This window comes from Lithobates pipiens, unplaced genomic scaffold (assembly GCF_037356315.1).
Source record: "Lithobates pipiens isolate NorthernLeopardFrog02 unplaced genomic scaffold, aLitPip1_a1.2 Scaffold_16, whole genome shotgun sequence".
Lineage (NCBI taxonomy): Eukaryota > Metazoa > Chordata > Amphibia > Anura > Ranidae > Lithobates > Lithobates pipiens.
The window spans coordinates 385,881,176-385,901,312 of NW_027507748.1; the positions used below are offsets into that span (position 1 = coordinate 385,881,176).

At 46.9% G+C, this 20,137-nt stretch overlaps 1 protein-coding gene across 1 annotated transcript in view; it reads right to left on the reverse strand.

Annotated features, from left to right (window-relative positions):
• Nucleotides 1-20,137, reverse strand: part of LOC143983033 (multidrug and toxin extrusion protein 2-like) — a 229,168-nt gene that overhangs the window by 199,549 nt on the left and 9,482 nt on the right. The gene's annotated exons all lie outside the window — the stretch shown is intronic.

The following is a 20,137-nucleotide window of genomic DNA, read 5'->3' on the forward strand; positions in this document are numbered from 1 at the left end:
CCACACTGCAACCTCTGCCATATACTCTAGTTTTAATGCAGGAATTAGCCCTGCTGCAAAGCATTGCATCAAAAATTGTAATTAAACGCCCCTGTTAAACAGGGGCAGAAAAATTGGGCTGCTGGCATCACCCAGAACCAAAAATGTTCTTCCGACATATCAGCGGAGGAGGAAGAGGATAGACAATCAACATAACAGGACAGTCACTCAGCATCAGCATAGGCAGTCTTGAAGGGATGTGGTATTTCAAAAAAAATTATTCGGTTACATCAGCTTCAGGTGCTTGGTAGCTGTGGGTGATCCAAGACTGATTCATCTTGATGAAGGTCAGTCGATCAACTGATTCGGTGGACAGGCGCACCCTGTGATCGGTAACAAAGCCACCAGCAGCACTGAAGGTGCGTTCCGAAAGAACGCTGGATGCAGGACAGGCCAGTAGCTCAATTGCATACTGTGCAAGCTCTGGCCAGTGATCCATCCTCAAGACCCAGTAAGCCAGAGGATTTTCGGTGGGAAAGGTGTCCAAGTCTGACCTTGCCCCTAGGTATTCCTGCACCATGTAAATTAGACGCTGGCGATGGGTGCTGGAACCAATCATACCTTGGGGCTGCGAACTAAAAAATTGTCTGAAAGCATCAGTCAGACGGCCACCTTCTCCACCGCTCCTTCTGACCGATGCCTCAGCAGCACGTTGTCCAGGACCAGGAGTTTGTAACCTCCCAGTCTCTGGGAACGCGTTGCACAGAGCTTTCTGCAAGGCCTCCCGGAGATGTCTCATCCTCTGCTCCCTCTGCGATGGCAAGATAAGGTCGGCAACCTTACCCTTGTACCGTGGATCAAGGAGAGTGGCCAGCCAGTAATGGTCCCTCTCCTTGATCCGAAGAATACGAGGATCCTTCCGCAGGCTTTGCAGGATCAGGGAGGCCATGCAGCGTAGGTTAGCTGAGGCATTCGGTCCGGAGTCCTCTGGGTCACTAAGGACAACATGATCCGCAGCTACCTCCTCCCAGCTGCTGCTGATGCTGATGCTGAGTACCAGCCTCCACCTCCATGCTGACACAATCATCCTCCTCCTCCTCTTCCTCCTCCTCATCCTCTTCCTGTGTGATGGGTGGCACAGCAGGAACACTGTCTGGATAAAGGGGGCCTTGAGAGGCAAGGAAGTCTTCCTCTTCCTGCCTCTGTTCTGCCTCAAGTGCCCTGTCCATTATTCCACGCAGCGTATGCTCCAAGAGGTGGACAAGAGGTACAGTGTCACTGATGCATGCACTGTCACTGCTCACCATCCTTGTGGCCTCCTCAAACGGTGACAGGACAGTGCATGCATCCCTGATCATGCCCCACTGGCGTGGTGAATAAAAACCAAGCTCCCCTGACCCTGTCCTGGTGCCGTAGTCATACAGGTACTCATTGATGGCCCTCTGCTGCGTGTGCAGCCGCTGCAGCATGGCCAATGTTGAGTTCCATCTGGTGGGCATGTCACATATAAGGCGGTTCTTGGGCAGGTTCAACTCCTTTTAGAGCTCAGCCAGCCGAGCACAGGCATTAAATGATCGGCGGAAATGCACACAGACTTTCCTGGCCTGCTTCAGGACATCATGTAAGCCGGGGTACCTGCCCAAGAACCGCTGCACCACCAGGTTAAGGACGTGAGCTACACAGGGCACATGGGTCAGTTGTCCCTGTCGGAGGGCGGAGAGGAGGTTGGTGCCATTGTCGCAAACCACCATTCCTGGCTTAAGCTGGCGTGGCGTCAACCACCTCTCGGCCTGCCCCTGCAGAGCTGACAAAACATCCACCCCAGTGTGGCTCCTGTCCCCCAAACAAACCAGCGCAAGCACGGCATGGCATCGTTTTGCCTGCGTACTTGCGTAGCCCCTGGAACGCCTACGGAGCAACGCTGGTTCTGAGGACAGAGCACTGGAAGAGGCCATGGATGAAGAAGAAGAGGAGGGGGTGGAGGAGAAAGGTGTGTCACAACCAATAGTAGCATTTTGGAGGCGTGGTGGCGGAACAACCTCCAACACTACTGCACCTTGTCCTGCATCCTTCCCAGCAGCCAGAAGAGTGACCCAATGGGCCGTGAAAGACAGGTAACGTCCCTGTCCATGCCTGCTGGACCATGAGTCAGCGGTAATATGCACCTTACCACTGACCGCCCTGTCCAGCGAGGCAAGGACATTGCCTTCCACATGCCGGTAGAGAGCCGGAATCGCCTTCCGTGAGAAAAAGTGGCGTTTGGGGACCTGCCACTGAGGAACCGCACATTGTACAAACTCACGGAAGGGGGCCGAGTCTACCAACTGAAAAGGCAGCAGTTGAAGTGCTAGCAATTTAGCCAAGCTAGCATTCAATCGCTGGGCATGTGGATGGCTGGGAGTAAACTTCTTCCGCCGGTCCAGCAGCTGGGGCAGGGACATTTGCCTGCTATAATCGGACGTGGGTGTACCACTAGCAGAGTTCCCGGAAGCACTTGGCTGTGACACACCTAATTCTACACCTTCATTCCTCTCAGAGCAGGTTTCAGAGAGGACTGAAGGTCTAGTGGGGTTGGAGATGCCAGCTGATGAGGAGCAAGGAGAGGTCCGCTTTGTTCTTTGGTGTGGGTCTTTGAGGTACGCTTGCCAACGAGCTGCATGGCAGGTCAACATATGTCTGGTCAAGCATGTGGTGCCCAAGCGGCTGATGTTTTGGCCACGTGAGATACGCTTGAGACATATGTTGCAAATAGCAGCGGTGCGATCTGATGCACTCGTCTCAAAAAAGGCTCACACCAAAGAACTTTTAGAATAACGCGCAGAGGAAGCGCTCTGCGCAGGCGGAGCTCTGCGGTGTGATTCAGTCGGTGTGCTGCCCCTAAGCTGGCCCCCGGAGGGCATCCTGCCTCGTTGGACATGTGCCTCCTCCTCCTCCTCCCTCCTTCCAGGCACCCACGTGGAGTCAGTGCCCTCATCATCCCCTCCCTCTTCATCGCTGTAGCAAACCTGGCAGTATGCTGCAGCTTGTGAAACATGACTGCCAGATTGCTGTCCTTCTTGAGCATCCCCTCTCTCTGCGCTCACGCTACTGCCTTCCTCTAGCTGAGTGTCATCATCAGAGCCCACCAAACACTGGGCATCCTCCTGGAGCATGTACCCAACACTGTGCTCAAAGAGTTCAGGAGACTCCTCAGGAGGACGTGGTGGGTCTAGGGACGGAGTCACTGATGATGACATTGAGAGGAGGGAAGACGATGCATTGGCAGCTGCTTTGCTACTACCCTGAAACTGGGTGAGAGAGGATGAGGAGGATGAAGAGGGCTTGGTCATCCACTCTACCAAGTCGTTGGCATGTTGCGGTTCAACATGTCCAGCTGCAGAAAAGAAGGACAAGCATGTCCCATGGCCACGTGCTGATGACAATGCACCGCGTCCACGACCAGCACTGTTGTCTCTAGACACAGAGCCTGCTTGCCCTCTTTTATCGGCTCGCGCCTGTCTGCCTCTCCTTGCTGGCCTTCCAGACATGGTAATGGCCTGAAGGGAGTTGGGTAAAACAGTAGTTGGGTAGTTTATATTGTGCTAGAGGCACACAACACCCACTAACTCCTGCAGATGCCTTTTTTATAGAACAGCAGAGATAAAGGGGTATATACAGATGTATACTGTGCTGTGCTGGAGGCACACACAACTTCCAATAACTCCTGCAGATGGCAATTGGGCTCAAATAGAGAACAGCTATGTAGGTGGATTATAGCGGTATGTACTGGGTACAGAGCACGCAGACAGCACGCACTATCTCCTAACACTACTGACTGCAAGCTCTATTATTAAAGATAGATCACTAGCTATATAGGTGAGGTGAATATAGTGGTGTATACTGCGGTCAGGGCACAGACAATAACCACTACACAACAGCAAGATAGGAAATCAGCCAAAAACGATCGGTGTGTACTGTGTTGAAGGTACACAGAACACCCACTGCTTCAGATGCCAACACACTACACGAGGCCGCCTCAAAGGCGGCCTTATATAGTGTGGGGCGTGCACTACACAGCCTGAGCTATGATTGGCCACAGGCAGGATGCCTGTGGCCAATCATGGCTCTCCTCGCTGCTGGCGCTGCGATTGGCCAAGCATGCGGGGTCACAGTGCATGCTTGGCCAATCATGAGCCAGCAATGCACTGCACCATCGCAGTGCATTGTGGGCCGTGCGCGCCACACGAATTTTGACGCGAACGGACCAAGAGTTCGGATTTCGAACGGACGAACAGCCAATGTTCGAGTCGAACGTACGTTCGACTCGAACACGAAGCTCATCCCTATTCAGTAGAAACAAATCCCTGAAGTGGGGGAGGCGATGAGAAGTAGTCCCATATTACTGTGAGGCAATCCAGTTGATCTTCAGCTTGCCCTTGAAAACAATTGCATGTTCTGAATGGCAGAGCATAGCAACTTGAATCAGTTGGTTGTAAATAAACAAAAAACAAATCTCCCTGTGTTGAACAAACTGCAACTGGAATCACAGTGATCACTGACTTAAAGATGTTGCCCTCTGTAGAATTACAAGTAGAAGCGGGATTATAGAAGGTAAAAATGTCTGTATATAGTGTCTATAATGTTTGGCCTAGATCCTTGGCACTAAGGATGATAGATGGAGACAATGGTGTCTATATACAGCGTCTATAGGGTTGGGCTATTGCCTGTTCACCACACTGGAACAAGAGAGGATGACGATGATGATGGCTGTCTCTCAGGAATGTGGCTCTCGTACTATCATCTGGCCTCTGTCGTACCGTGCTACGCCTCACCTGAATCCGATGTCACGGCAGGATAGATGGAATAGAAGCAGCCTCCAGGCTGCCACTGAAAAGCCAAGGGGTGCTGCCCACAGATGTCCCCCCGAATATCGGCTGGATGGTTCTGCTGGTGCCGGCCATGACTCAGCTGCAGCTTACACCTTCACAGAATTCTTGCACTCAGATCCATGTCGGGGTCCCAACAGAGTGCACCATAGCCTCTACCAGCGGCCTGTTCTTCCCCATCAACAATCTGGTAGTTGTAGTTCCCAATGATTTAGCAAGAGGGCGATCCCAACCATTTGGACTACAAGTCCCAAAATGCTTTTCTCTGCCTTGTCTCTGTATCAAGGAGGTAACAGGTCAGTGTCAAACTTGACACTAGAGGGAAACAGCTCTCCCGCACCAAAGCCACACAGTCTCTTCTGATTGCCGGCATATATATATATATATATATTGTAAGGGATCTTCCCGGGTAGGGTGTGTTTGGACACAGTTCACAGCAGACTTGGAATTTATAAAGCAGATCTTGGCGTTTATTCGTGGTACAAACAGTCCAGCAAACAAAATATACAGCAACACCGTGCTTTCTAAGTACAACAAAAATAAAAGTCCTAGCCCGGCTGGGCGCTTACTAACAGGTTCTGCTCACCTATCTGACACTTACAAACACAGCGTCTTTCACCTGGATATCGCAGGGTGAGTTTTAGCTCCAGCAGTGGCTGTGCTTGCAGCTTCCTTCAACACACAGATTGTTCATTCCCTGGCTGAGAGCAATCACCTGCAGACCCTGCAGAGCCTTTAGCTTCCCAGGCTAATTAGGATCAAAGCTCACCTGATCCCAAACCCAGAACTGGATCGGGGGATGTGGAATGACAGGTCCCTCTACCAAACCTACCTGCCATTCCATATAAACCCAGGCCTGGCAAAATTAAATAACAACTCAGCAGCATATCGCTGCTGAGAAACTGATCCATCCTGGATTTACCATCTCACACTGTGTAGCAACCTAGGTGAGATGTACACCCCCTCGATCACTTCTCCAGTGACATGTCTACATATCCCCCCCCTCTTTTTCAGACCGGAGGGCTGAGCCTTTTGTCCCCACAGACAACTTACCCTTGACAATGCGTCAGCATTTGCCTTTAATTTCCCTGGCCTGTGTTCCACAGTGAAATTAAAGTTTTGTAGGGAGAGAAACCATCTAGTCACTCTTGCATTTCTCTCCTTGTTTAACTTCATCCATGTTAGGGGGGCATGGTCTGTCACCAACTTGAATTTCCTGCCTAGCAAGTAATACTTTAACGATTCTAGGGCCCACTTTACTGCCAAACATTCTCGCTCCACAATGGCATAATTTTTCTCGGCCGGGGTTAGTTTTCTACTCAAGTACGTCACTGGATGCTCCTCACCATTCACTACTTGTGAGAGTACTGCACCTAAGCCTGTGTTAGAGGCATCTGTCTGGACCAGAAATTCTCGCCTGAAATCGGGGGTAACTAAGACAGGTGGTTGGCACAAGGCAGACTTAAGGCTTTGGAAAGCCTTCTCGGCCTCTGGGGTCCACGTGACCATTGCTGTCTTTCCGCCCTTTGTCAAGTCAGTTAGTGGAGCAGCAACTGAGGCAAAGTTCGGCACAAATCTACGGTAATACCCCGTAATACCCAGGAAAGCTCTAACCTGTTTCCTTGTCAGGGGTCTAGGCCAATTCTGTATTGCCTCAATTTTATTTAGCTGTGGCTTAATCAACCCTCTCCCAATAATGTAGCCTAGATATTTGGCCTCTTCTAGGGCTAGAGCACACTTCTCGGCATTTATGGTCAACCCCGCATCACTTATGGCATCCAACACGGCCTGTACCTTACAGAGGTGACTTTCCCAATCAGGGCTAAAAATGACCACATCATCGAGGTAGGCAGCTGAGTAATCATGATGTGGTTGCAGAATCAAGTCCATCAACCTCTGGAAAGTTGCAGGCGCTCCATGTAACCCGAATGGCATCACTACATACTGGAATAGCCCATCAGGGGTGGAGAATGCAGTTTTCTCTTTAGCCTCACCAGAAAGTGGAATCTGCCAGTAGCCCTTTGTGAGATCGAGGGTGGTTATGTACCTGGCGTTACCCAACTTCTCAATCAACTCATCTACCCTGGGCATAGGATACGCATCGAACTTGGAGATCTCATTCAACTTTCTGAAATCGTTACAGAACCTCCAAGTTCCATTGGGCTTTGGGATTAGCACAATTGGGCTGGACCATTCACTCTGTGACACCTCAATTACCCCCAGAGCAAGCATACGTTTTACCTCGGCAGATACGGCTTCCCTACGTGCCTCGGGTATCCTATAGGGCTTAAGGTTTACTCTGCTTCTAGGCTCAGTTTCAATGTGATGATGGATGAGGTGTGTACGCCCTGGGAGGTCAGAGAACTTGTTTTTGTTTTTCTGTAAAAATTCCTGAGCCTCCTGTTTCTGTGACACTGATAGAGTATCACCTACCTTGACTGGAGGGATTGGTGGTGACAAATTATTAACAGTATTTGTCGCCACCAAGGATTCCCTGTCTTTCCAGGGCTTGATCAAGTTTATGTGATAAACTTGGAAAGGCTTCCTTCTACCTGGTTGGTGCACCTTGTAGTTCACCTCACTGACCTTTTCAACAATTTCATAGGGACCTTGCCACTTCGCCAAGAATTTACTCTCAACAGTGGGGACTAGTATAAGGACCCTATCGCCTGGGTTGAATGTCCTGATTCTTGCGGACCGGTTGTAAATTCTACTTTGGGCCTCTTGAGCCCTCTGGAGGTGTTCCCTTACCAGGGGCATTACAGTGGCTATACGGTCCTGCATTTGTGCTACATGCTCAATAACACTCTTGTATGGGGTGGACTCATTCTCCCATGTCTCTTTTGCAATGTCTAGTAGACCCCTAGGGTGATGACCATAGACCAACTCGAATGGTGAGAACCCTGTGGACGCTTGGGGCACCTCCCTAATAGCAAACATGAGGTAGGGTAATAAATGATCCCAGTCACGACCATCTTTTGCCACCACTTTCTTCAACATATGTTTCAAAGTTTTATTAAATCTCTCCACCAATCCGTCCGTCTGGGGGTGGTATACAGAGGTACGGATGTGTGAGATTTTAAATAGTCTGCATAATTCCTTCATTACTTTCGACATAAATGGCGTACCTTGGTCAGTTAGGATTTCTTTGGGGATCCCAGTCCTAGAGAACATATAAAACAACTCACGTGCAATTGTTTTAGATGCAGTGTTTCTTAAGGGTACAGCCTCAGGATAGCGGGTCGCATAATCCAGGACTACCAAAATATACTGGTGTCCTCTAGCTGACTTTACAATGGGACCCACTAAATCCATGGCAATACGCTCAAAAGGCACCTCTATAATAGGGAGCGAAACCAAAGGACTGCGAAAATGTGACACTGGGGCACTAACCTGACATGTGGGGCACGACTCACAGTATTTTTTAATGTCATCATATATGGCCGGCCAAAAAAACCTCTGGAGAACCCTCTCTCGCGTTTTGTCAGTCCCCAAGTGTCCCCCAAGAACATGGTTATGTGCCATGTCAAGCACCTGACGCCGGTACGGCTTAGGTACCAGAAGCTGTTCCACAATCTCATCCTTAACCTTATTGACTCTATAGAAAAGATCATTAGTCACCGAAAAATGTGGAAATCTTTTTTCAGCATCTGGTTCCTGAGGTACCCCGTTCATAACAGCAACCTGCTCTCTCGCATTTTTGAGAGTGGGGTCCTGTAATTGTGCAGCCCCAAAATTATCGCTAGACACCTCTAAGTCTAGTATATTTTGCTCAGTGGGAGGAGCCTCCTCCTCCCCAGCCAGGACCTGCAAAGGAAAACAATCATTTTCATCCTGTACACTTTTATCATTCACAGTGGACAAGGTAACCACCTTAGAGGTATCCTCACTCCTTTTGGGGATTTTTCTTTTTTCCCAGAGAGCCCAGAATAAAGGAAAATCGCGCCCCAATATTACATTATGCATGAGGTTTTTAACCACACCCACTTCATATTGTACTGTGTCTTGTTCAGTCCCGACTTTAGCCAGCACTATAGGGTACACTTTTGTATCACCATGTATACACACAACGCTCATATGCTTTTTAGACTCTAAGTCCCCAGTCACCAGGCTAGCATGCACCAAGGTTACAAGGCTTCCTGAGTCCATTAACGCTTTAACAGGAAAGTCATTGATTGTGATGTTGCAGATTTGCGGTTCAGTCTCTAGTCCAGGAACTGCAGCACAAGATGGTTCCGCAAATAGCGACTGACGCCGGCTAGCGTCACATTCCATGGGTTCAGAGGTAAGAGGGCAATGGGCCGACACGTGTCCCGCCTCATGGCATCTCCAACACTGGATAGGGCCTGGTCTCTTTGGCAAGGAGTCCTTTTCAGAGCCCCTTAGCCACCCGGGACCATCACCAGTCTTTTGTCCCTGAGACACCACTTGAGCCCTTTTCCCCCCATCAGCACCCCTCCACACTCCCCCAATAGATGGAAGTCTCTTACCAGCTGACGGCACAGATCTGGCGCTCCGGAGAGGTGAAGATGCTGCAGGAACATCACGGAGGTAGTCCTCAGTCGCCTGGAACCTCTCGACAAGGTTGACAAGTTCGTTTGCATTCTTAGGATCACCTTGTCCCACCCAGCGTTGCAGGTCAGTAGGAAGCACTCGGAGGTAGCGATCCATCACGATCTTCTCTAGGATTTGTGCAGGAGTAGAAGTGTCTGGCTCCAACCACTTTCTTGCCAAATGGATTAGGTCATACATCTGGGACCTCGCTGATTTGTCCAGACTGTAGCTCCAGTTGCGTACCCTCCGGGCACGGACTGCAGTAGTAACTCCTAGTCGGGCAAGTATCTCCTCTTTTAGCCGAGTATAGTCCTTAACCTCTTGCTCACTGAGGTCATAGTAGGCCTTTTGGGGTTCACCTGTTAAATAGGGCGCAATTACCTCTGCCCACTCAGCGGCTGGTAACTTCTCTCGCTCAGCCACGCGCTCAAATACTGTTAGAAAGGCCTCAACATCGTCCTCAGCAGTCATCTTTTGCAGCGCTTTCTGCACAGTCCTTCTCCCAAAAAAAATCTCTGGAGCGGCTCCCATCACTGTGGGTGGATTAGCAACCACAGGCGCCTCTCGAATTGCTATCAGGTGCTCGATAAGTTGTTGTTGTGCAGCCATGGACTGTTCATGTCGTTGCTGTTGTTGCAAACTCACTTGCATAAACTGCTTCAGCATCTCCTCCATGTTGCTGGACTGTTCTTGGAGTGTAGTTGCAGCTTTCACCCAAGACATAAGCAGCTGTAGCCAAGTCTGTCCACACCGTTGCCCCTAGCAACCGTGTTGCCCGCTACCTCCACCAATTGTAAGGGATCTTCCCGGGGTAGGGTGTGTTTGGACACAGTTCACAGCAGACTTGGAATTTATAAAGCAGATCTTGGCATTTATTCGTGGTACAAACAGTCCAGCAAACAAAATATACAGCAATACCGTGCTTTCTAAGTACAACAAAAATAAAAGTCCTAGCCCGGCTGGGCGCTTACTAACAGGTTCTGCTCACCTATCTGACACTTACAAACACAGCGTCTTTCACCTGGATATCGCAGGGTGAGTTTTAGCTCCAGCAGTGGCTGTGCTTGCAGCTTCCTTCAACACACAGATTGTTCATTCCCTGGCTGAGAGCAATCACCTGCAGACCCTGCAGAGCCTTTAGCTTCCCAGGCTAATTAGGATCAAAGCTCACCTGATCCCAAACCCAGAACTGGATCGGGGGATGTGAAATGACAGGTCCCTCTACCAAACCTACCTGCCATTCCATATAAACCCAGGCCCGGCAAAATTAAATAACAACTCAGCAGCATATCGCTGCTGAGAAACTGATCCATCCTGGATTTACCATCTCACACTGTGTAGCAACCTAGGTGAGATGTACACCCCCTCGATCACTTCTCCAGTGACATGTCTACAATATATATATATATATATATATATATATATATATATATATATATATAGAGCTCGTGGCTACAGCAGTTTATTCTGACAGGAGAAAATCAGTGTTATAAACTCACATAAGCAGCAATTTTTGAAAAGAGTTCAGCACAGTTTAATGGAGTTTAAGTTTAGAGTTTGGGAGTTTATTTATTTTATTGACCATTGAAATAAATAAATGCTGAAGTGCTAAATGTGCCTAGAATTTATACGCATTTGTGCACATTTATGGGCATTTATGAGCATTTGTGCATGTTTTTCAGTGTTTGTGGTCAAAAAAACTGCTCTTCAATTCGATATTAGGGCGTTCATACAACAGCCCATAAACTCCTCTGCTGATAAACTGCTAAAAACGTCCATGTGTGCATGGAAACATATGATAACACAAAGGGGAGTTTAATGGCTGTTAAAAAAAATGCCCTAACTCACAAAATCATGAGTGTGCATGAGGCCTTAGGAGTGATTTGATGCTTGAAGCTCAAAGCTTATAAAAGCTCAACAAGCCAAATCCTGTTGTTTTCAATAGCCCATGTTCACATCTGAGCATTCTGTTGCTTGTAGCTGAACAAAAAATATGAGTTACTTTTTAGGCAGAATTTAGCATTTTTGGCTCCATAGACTTTAATAGAAATCCGCCAAAATGCATGACACGTGCATTTATGTGCACTTTACATGACTTTTGTCACACACTTTCTGCTCAAACAGTGGCTCTCCACCCCCAATCAGTAGCATTCCACCCCCTTACAAACACATTTGGTCCACAAATGTAGGACAGCCCACTACACCTGTTTGAGGCAGAGAGCTTTATCGACCTGGTGCCTCGCCATCCCTTTTTTAGTGATCCCAAGGACCCTCAAGACAAAATTGTGGAAAGAGGGTCTACTCCTGGTGATAAATCTTGTCTCATTACTTGTCTATCCAGCTACAATGCCTCCCAGATTAAAGAAAAGAGTACAAAATTCTGTCTGTGTACGCAGCCATTTTTGAGTTCATATTTTGGTTGTTGTATAGCTCTCTGCTCCCATCACTTCTCTTGTACAAATCCCCTACTGCAAAACTGTTAGATTACCGTTGCTTCACTTCCAGTATTAAATCCTCCCTGACAGCATGTGACCTCAGCTTATATGGGAGGCCTGCCCCCTGCTAATACCAAAATGTCATTGGTCAGAGCTCCTCACACTCCTGCCACTCAAACCTCAGGTCCAACCTCTCTTCCAGAACAATCTTCCTGAAAGCAGGGGAGGCTCTTTTGGGTCAGAGCACGGGTGGTCACACCCACTACTACACTAGACACTCCTATTCTCAAATCAAAACAAACAGGCCTAACTTACAGCACAGGCCTGTCTACATTTGCCTACACTGAACTCTCAAACCCAGAAAAATCCTATTCTAGCGCCTACCATCTAGTAGAGGGTGCTACATATGTATACTTCCAAAATGCTCAGCTTCATCTTTTGTTTGTTGTAGTAAACAGTATAGAAGTTTTGTGCAACATTTCAGCAGAATGCAATGTGTTTTCAGATATGTGAATAGCTTTGGAACCATTGTCTGTAGGATTCAGCATATGGCAACCTTGGTAAACTCTTTTTAGGTGAGAGGTAATTCTAGCTGCAACAAGCCCTTCTAAAATAAAATTGATAGTACCAAACACAACATAAGAGATTTTTATCCATTTTATAATTTTATTATCCAAAGCAACAGAGCTGAAATTAAATAACAAGTCTGCAGAGCAGGCAAAGTCCTTATCTCAAATTATTCAATAGCATCAAGCTGTCATGGGAGCTGTCCTGTGGGAGACATAAAGAATGATGCACAATTGTCCTTAATGTTTGCACCAGTTGTGCTGCCATGGCTTTTGGTCCAATGGGTCCGTTCCATAGTGTGCATTAAAGAGTTTTTGAAAAGGAACCCATCATGCTAGCAGTCAAAATTGTACATGACACATGTTGCCTTAACTGCAGTGATTGCATTCTGCATCTTCATGTTATTTGCAGTGTGCAGAAAACCACTTATTAGAAAGGAGGCCAAAAACACACTTCACTTCACTCTGGTGAGCCAATAATTTAAAAATCCTCTTCTCCACATTCAAGTTGTGACCAGAATACGGCATTAGCAGGTGCTTTCCCAGGGTTAAGGCCATAGGGCATTAGCAGGTGCATACCCAGGGCAAAAGCCTCAGTCCACCAAAGACATAGGGTAGACGGATGGGAAGGCTGCGATACCCCCCCCCCCCCACCTCCCCTGTGGGAGACAGACAGGAATGCAGCAATGGACCCCCCATGGGAGACGGACATGAATGCAGCGATTGACCCCCCCCCCCGTGTGGGAGACAGGCGGGAAGGCGGTGATCAGAGACCTTACCTTAACAGGCAGGGGGCAGGAAGAGCCCAGCCATTGCTTCTCCTCCCGGCCGAACAGGAAGTGTGTTATGTCCTAAGACTCCCTGGTCAATAGAATCGGGTCTCAAGATCGGCTTCCTGATTGGCCGAGAGGAGAATCAGGAAGAAAATAGCAAATATTAATTCGCTATTGTCACACAACTGGGTAGGCCCAGGGTGCAGTGCTCTGCGCCCCGAGCCCACCCTTTTTTGAAGCCAATTAGAGCTTCAGGCTCTAATCATGTGCTTAAAAAAAAACATTGAAATCCATGCGTCCGACACCCGGCTTGTAGATTAGAGGCCGGGCACATGGATTAGGGGGGCGGCGTCCCTGTGCCCCACATAGACGGGCCGCCACTACAAGCAGATCAAGTTCATGTTCCTGCAGCATCTGTGCAAATGTGGAGTGACTAGAAATCAAAATCAGAACTGCTTCCATATGTTCTTATGTCAATATAGTAAAAGCAATAATTTGCATCTGTGACCACCAAAAGGACAAAAGAAAATAATTTTTTTATAAATAAAGTACTTGCTGCCACTCGATTGGCTTGATTACCCTTATGTCTTCCCCATCATTTGTCCAACACAATTGTGGAAATTGCAGTGCTTCTAGAAAAGACTGGCTACAGATGACCACTTCTCCCTTGTTGGCTTTTCTATAACCACATTGTGCAGCACATCGCAAATGATTTGCTCTATCATGTTGCAGTCAGTGATGTAAGTAACTGAGTTAAAGTAAATGGCGTTACTTAACGTCGTTACTTTAGAGGGTAACGAGTAATCTAACTGATTACTCTTCCCCTCATGGTAACGCAGTTCCCATTACTTGGACGGTGTTACCACAATTACATATAGCGCCATGGGGGCGGTAGATGTAATTGCCGTAACACCGCAATTACATCTACCGCCACTGGGGGCACAGCAGATTGTGACGCGCCACAATCTGGTGCGCTCCGCGGCCTCGGCCTTAGGCCTCGCTCTGGAGCGGCGGCCATCTTGGTGCACCTGTCGGACGTTTACAATGTGTTTGCTCCGTCAAATGACGGAGCGATCACTTGTAAACAAACCAGCATCATGATGATGCCGGTTCATCTCTCCCCTCTGTGTACAGTTCTGTACAGTGGAAGGGAGAAATTGGATGGCAGCAGCACTGTGGGCTGTATCTGTAGTGTCCACAGTGCTGCTCTGTGACAATTGCAGTCATAGACATCCCTCCATACCCTGCCAATACTCCGCAATTCCCTGCTAATACTCTGCAATTCCCTGCCAATACTCTGCAATTCCCTGCCAATGCTCTGCATTACCCGGCCAATACTCTGAAATACCATGCAATACTCTGCAATACCCTGCCAATACCCTGCCAAGACCCTGACAATACTCTGCAATACCCTGACAATACCCTGCCAATACTCTGCAATACCCTGCCAATACTCTGCAATACCCTGACAATACTCTGAAATACCCTGACAATACTCTGCCATACCAAGCCAATACTCTGCCATACCCAGCCATACTCTGCCATACTCTGTCATACCCAGCCATACTCTGTCATACCCAGCCACACTCTGCTATACTCTGCCATACTCTGTAATACCCAACCATACTCTGCCATACTCTGTAATACCCAGCCATACTCTGTCATACTCTGCAATACTCGGTAATACCCAGACATACTCTGTCATACTCTGCAATACTCGGTAATACCCAGCCATACTCTGCCATACCCAGCCGTACCCAGCCATGCTCAGCCGTACCCAGCCATGCTCAGCCAATATTACAGTGGGGGAGATGACGTGGGTATTACAGTGGGGAGATTGTGGATATTACAGTGGGGAGTGGGACTATATGGTGGTGGAATTTTCACAGGTTTTTACAAATTCAATTATCATCTGCTGATCCGAAAAATGATCCGATCCATGACTCTGATCCGAGGAACGATCCAATCTGTGAGTTTGAGGGGGACAGATGTACAGAGGGGAAACAGATATATGTTTGTGGGGGGGGGGGTGACAGACGTGTAGTGGGGTAAAGAGGGGGAACGGATATATGTATGGGGGGCAGACATGCAGGGGAGGTACAGAGGGGAAATAGACGTGCAGACCCGCCCCTTAGAATATAAAAAAAAAAGTCACAGTTACTTTGCTGAGTAACTAATTACTTTTCCAATGTAGTAACTGAATTACTAACGCAATTACTTTTTGGGAGAAGTAATTTGTAACTTAACTAATTACTTTTTTAAAGTAAGATGACCAACACTGGTTGCAGTTAACATAGCTTGCTGTAGATTTTCCCACCATGAATGCACAGTGCAGACTAACCAAGAATTAACTGATTGCTAACTACCTATGGGTAATATCTATCTATCTATCTATCTATCTATCTATCTATCTATCTATCTATCTATCTATCTATCTATCTATATATATATATATATATATATATATATATATATATATATATTTTTTTTTTTTTTATCATAAAACTGAAATTGAAGAGCCTGAAGGATGTGTATACCTGCCATAGAAAATGATTGCAGGAGTACAAAAGTGGATAGGCAGCAGCAGCTCCAGCTGCATATGTGTATTGGTTGCAGCTGTTCTGCATGTAATGATGAAGTCTTACATACAACAGTTACTCTTGATTATTATGATATGAGATGAGTCACAGCTTTCACAGATTTGCCCTTAGACTAGAATAAATAATGCTTAAAAGAATCCAGATGTAAAATATCTTTACTTTTTCAGTACCTAAAGCTCCTGGGAACTGGAAGGTGTGGAGGAGGACCAGGAGGAGCAGGAAGATATTGTGGGGATGACCCTAGCCAGGACATTCTTCCTACAATCAGCACCTCATCTAGCACTATCTCTATGCCTGGTGAGGACAGATTGGACTGACAGTACCCATGAATCCTTCTTGCAGAAGACAAATATGAAGGCCCACAAATGGCATGGAGCAGGCCCAAAGATACATAAAACAGGTTGACCTAATGGCAGATATTTCTAAAAAGCTGGATGACAATGAAGAGTTTATGTTCCTATAGAGCCTGAAGGGCCATGGAGGTCCCAAGGTAGCGCCAGCTGGAGAGATTTTTTGGCACTCTTGGATTAAAAGACTCAATGCGTTTCATGGCATTACAGCCACTCTTCAGAAGTATAATGCGAAGTTAAACTAAAAGAGGGATAGATAAATAACCATTACTGTATGATGCCCTCTGGGGTTTTGAGAAAAAAATCTCAAAACAACGGGTCAGTTCTGTACAAGTCCCAAGCCACGCCCAGGTTCCAACCGGATATCAACGGTGGCCTCAGACAGGTGTCCAAACCGGGGCTGAGGCGGGAGACCCCCCTGCAAAAAACAGACCAAGTGAAACAGCCAGAGGCACGCCAGGTCACCACAACACAGTCCCTGTGCAATAAAGTGCACTTATCATTCTACCAAAAAATTGTAAAAAAGGGGGGGGGGGTTGGATATAGGAAACAAAAATGGAATAAAAAGAGTTGGAGCTAAGTGAACCACCTTGGTGTACCCACAAAGGGAAGGGGGGAAGGGGGAGAAAAGGAAAGAGGAAAAAAAGGGGGGGGAATTAACATGTGTGTGAAAATAATGGATGGGCAAATCAAAACAACAAGGGTGTAAGCCAATTAAAGTGCTAACAAGCACTCCAATAGGAGTGCTCGAGGAACAGTTACCAATATGTGTAAACAGAGCCATAAAATAACCCCTATTTACCTGAGTGTGAATAAGATCCCTTCCTGGTGATAATAACATGTAGAGTGGTCTGCTGGCTAGCTCAGACTGATAAACCCCCGGTCCAGGGCGGGTCTCCGCCAACGTCATGCCCAGACGCCATTGCAGTAGAGGAAGAGAGCGAATCAACTCAAGCCCACCCCACCTGTGGCATGGGATGGATTCGGACAATCACCGCAGACATGTCGCCACATGACGCCACGAGCGGGATGCATCTTGCATGATGCTTATGGGCATGGGTCAATCCCCGCCCCCACTGCAATGAACAGGGATGAAAAGGGGCAAAGAACCACTGCACATCGCAACCCCCGGAAGTCGAACAAAAATCCTAAGACCCACCACCCATGGGCTGGGCTGGCTAACAAAAAAAAAGAGGGAAGGGCAAGAGTCTATATTTGCAAGAGAATTGATTTAACAATTAACTGAAGATGTATGAGTGTATATATATATATATATTATTATACTAGAATGGTGTGGCAGGTCACTAGGGGAATGGATGTCTTCCACCCAGGCACTGAAACAGTAAAAAGAGGGGTGTGACCTGATGCAATAATGACAAGCTTCCATCCCTATTGTATTAAAACAAAAAGAAGGAAAGGGATAGTGAGACTTTATATGAAGCTTGTCATTAGGAATGATGATGCATAAGTAAAAAATAAAATTATTATAATTTATTGCCACAATCACATTGGGCATTCCATAACTTATAAAACATGTTAAATCAATGAACAATGATGCAATACAATCAAGATACTCACATGTTGAATATAACTGATACAATAGGCATTACAATTGATGCCTTATGGATTCGTGACCTCAATAAAATAGCGTGGAAAGACAATCTGTTGCCATAGGGATGCTGCATGCCCCTAGTTGCTAGAGGTATCCAGCAGCAATCCTGGCCGGGGAAAGAAAGAGGCTGTCGCCAGGCACCATGGTACCTGTGGCCAAGCTGAAAAAAAGTTGGAGGAGAGCTTCCCTAGTGAGAGGTCACAGCCGGTGCACTGTAATGGTGCCCATGCTGTGGTAGGAGGAGTGTTGGGTAGGGGGATTGGAAGTGTCAGGCAAGAAGGCAGGCTGGTGGGCATGGAGGTCTCTACTTAAAGGCGAACTCCAGGGGAATATAAACAAACATGTATCCAATGCACAGTGCTATGTTTTATTTAAATATTGCCATAAGGAACCTATTTTTTTTGTACCTCTCTGACTGTTAAAGGGTAACTAATGGGAAAATTTGTAATTTGGTATTAAACACTTGCCAACCGGGTCATAGACATATGACGTCCTGGTTGGCAAGTGGAATAGCAGGGTTATTGCTGCAGCAATATTCAATAACCCCGGTATTGGTTTTTTTTCAGCCAGTGATTCTCTACAAGATAAAAGTGGTCCGAGTGATGAATTCACCACTGGATCACTTTTAGAAGTGGCAGGAGGAGTGCGGCAGTATTGCGTGCAAATATGCGGCTGCTCGGCGCCAAGGCCCTACCGCCAAGAGGCCGCATATATGCATGCACTCAGTGCCAAGAGGTTCAAATACTGCTTGATATTATTTGGTTTATCTATTTATATTTTCCGGCATGCGGTTAATTCTTATTACCTGAATCTTAGGAAAATCTTTAACGGGGTACAAATGAGCATATTTATTATAAGATTGTCTTTATATAAAAAAGTTTTTGTTTATGATAATGATTAAAGGATTAATAAAAACTCTTTTTTTAATAAAATAACAAACATGTTATACTTACCTGCTCCAAGCAACCCCCCCCCCCCCCCCGGTCCGGTTGGTCGGTTAGGAACTCGGCACTTACTAGGCTTGTGCAATTAGTTTAGTAACAAATCGAAATTTGGCCAAATTTTGCATCAAAAGGCCAACTCAAAGTAAATCTCAAGGCCCATACACACTATCAGATTATCTGCTGAGTTTTTCCTTCAGATTTACCAAAACCATGATTTACCATAATATGAGGACAAACCTTAGGAGTTTCAATGTGTATGCAATCAGGCAGGCCCTTCTATTACATGGTTTTGGTAAATCTGAAGGAAAAACTCAGCAGATAATCTGATAGTGTGTATGGGGCTTTACAGTCCAATCAGCTGATTAATTTTGTGTTGGAGGCTGGATTACCGGCAAAGTGCATTCCTGAGAACTGAGTGAGAAGGGTGTTGTATTGTATTTGAGCAGAGGAGAAGAGATATTGTCATTGTGTGTGTTAACAGATTCAATAAATAAACGACTTTCCAATCTACAAATCATTATCACGAATATATGTACATGCATAAATGAATTCAACATGATTCGAGATTCAGTATAACAAATATTGACACTCTACAGAAATACCAAATTATCCGAAAATGCATTAACATAACATAACGAATATAACAGAATGAAATTATGTATTTTACCAATGACAACGAACCGAAACTAAACAAAATTTTACATTGTGCACAAGTCTAGCATTTACCCCATCTATGGCAGGCAGCATTTCCTGACAGACAACGGCTTCCCCTTCCCCAACTCTGCTCGTTGACATCACTGCGGCATCTCCTTCCCCTCTATGGTGGGCATCACTTCCTGACTTGCGGCACCTTCCCCTGCTCTCCTTCTCGGTATTACGGCGTCTTGCCATGTGTCTCCTCCCTCCTCCTAGGCCAATTGGAATGCTTCTCCTTTTAGCCAGACAGGAAACGTGTCTTAGACCTGCGCTTCCTTATTGGCGGAGAGGCAATTCAGTGTGAGAATAATGAATATTCATTCGGTCATCTAACACACCTGGGTGGACTTCGAGTGCAATGCTCTGCACCCAGAATAAACCCTATATTGAAGCCTATTTGAGCCTCTGGCTCTAATCAGTGCTTCAAAAAAAACACCCCCGCCACTGTAATTAATGCACCCAGCATCCTGAAAGGGGCCAGATGCATGGATAGGGGGTGGGGGTGGCAAGGATAGTGGAGGCAGCGCCCATGTGCCCTTAATGAACTGGCCTCCTCTTCTAGGGTCCTTCGCTGATGCTGTCTGCTTCTCCTCTTCGGTGTCTGTCCCCATAGCAAGCACTTGCTGTGGGGGCAGATATGCAGGCTCACTCCCAGGTTCTGTGTGTCTATAGACTGTATCAGCCTGCCTCCTCACTCAATGGCTCCTGCTGCTAGAGAGGGAGAGAGAGAGAGAGAGAGAGAGAGAGAGAGAGAGAGAGAGAG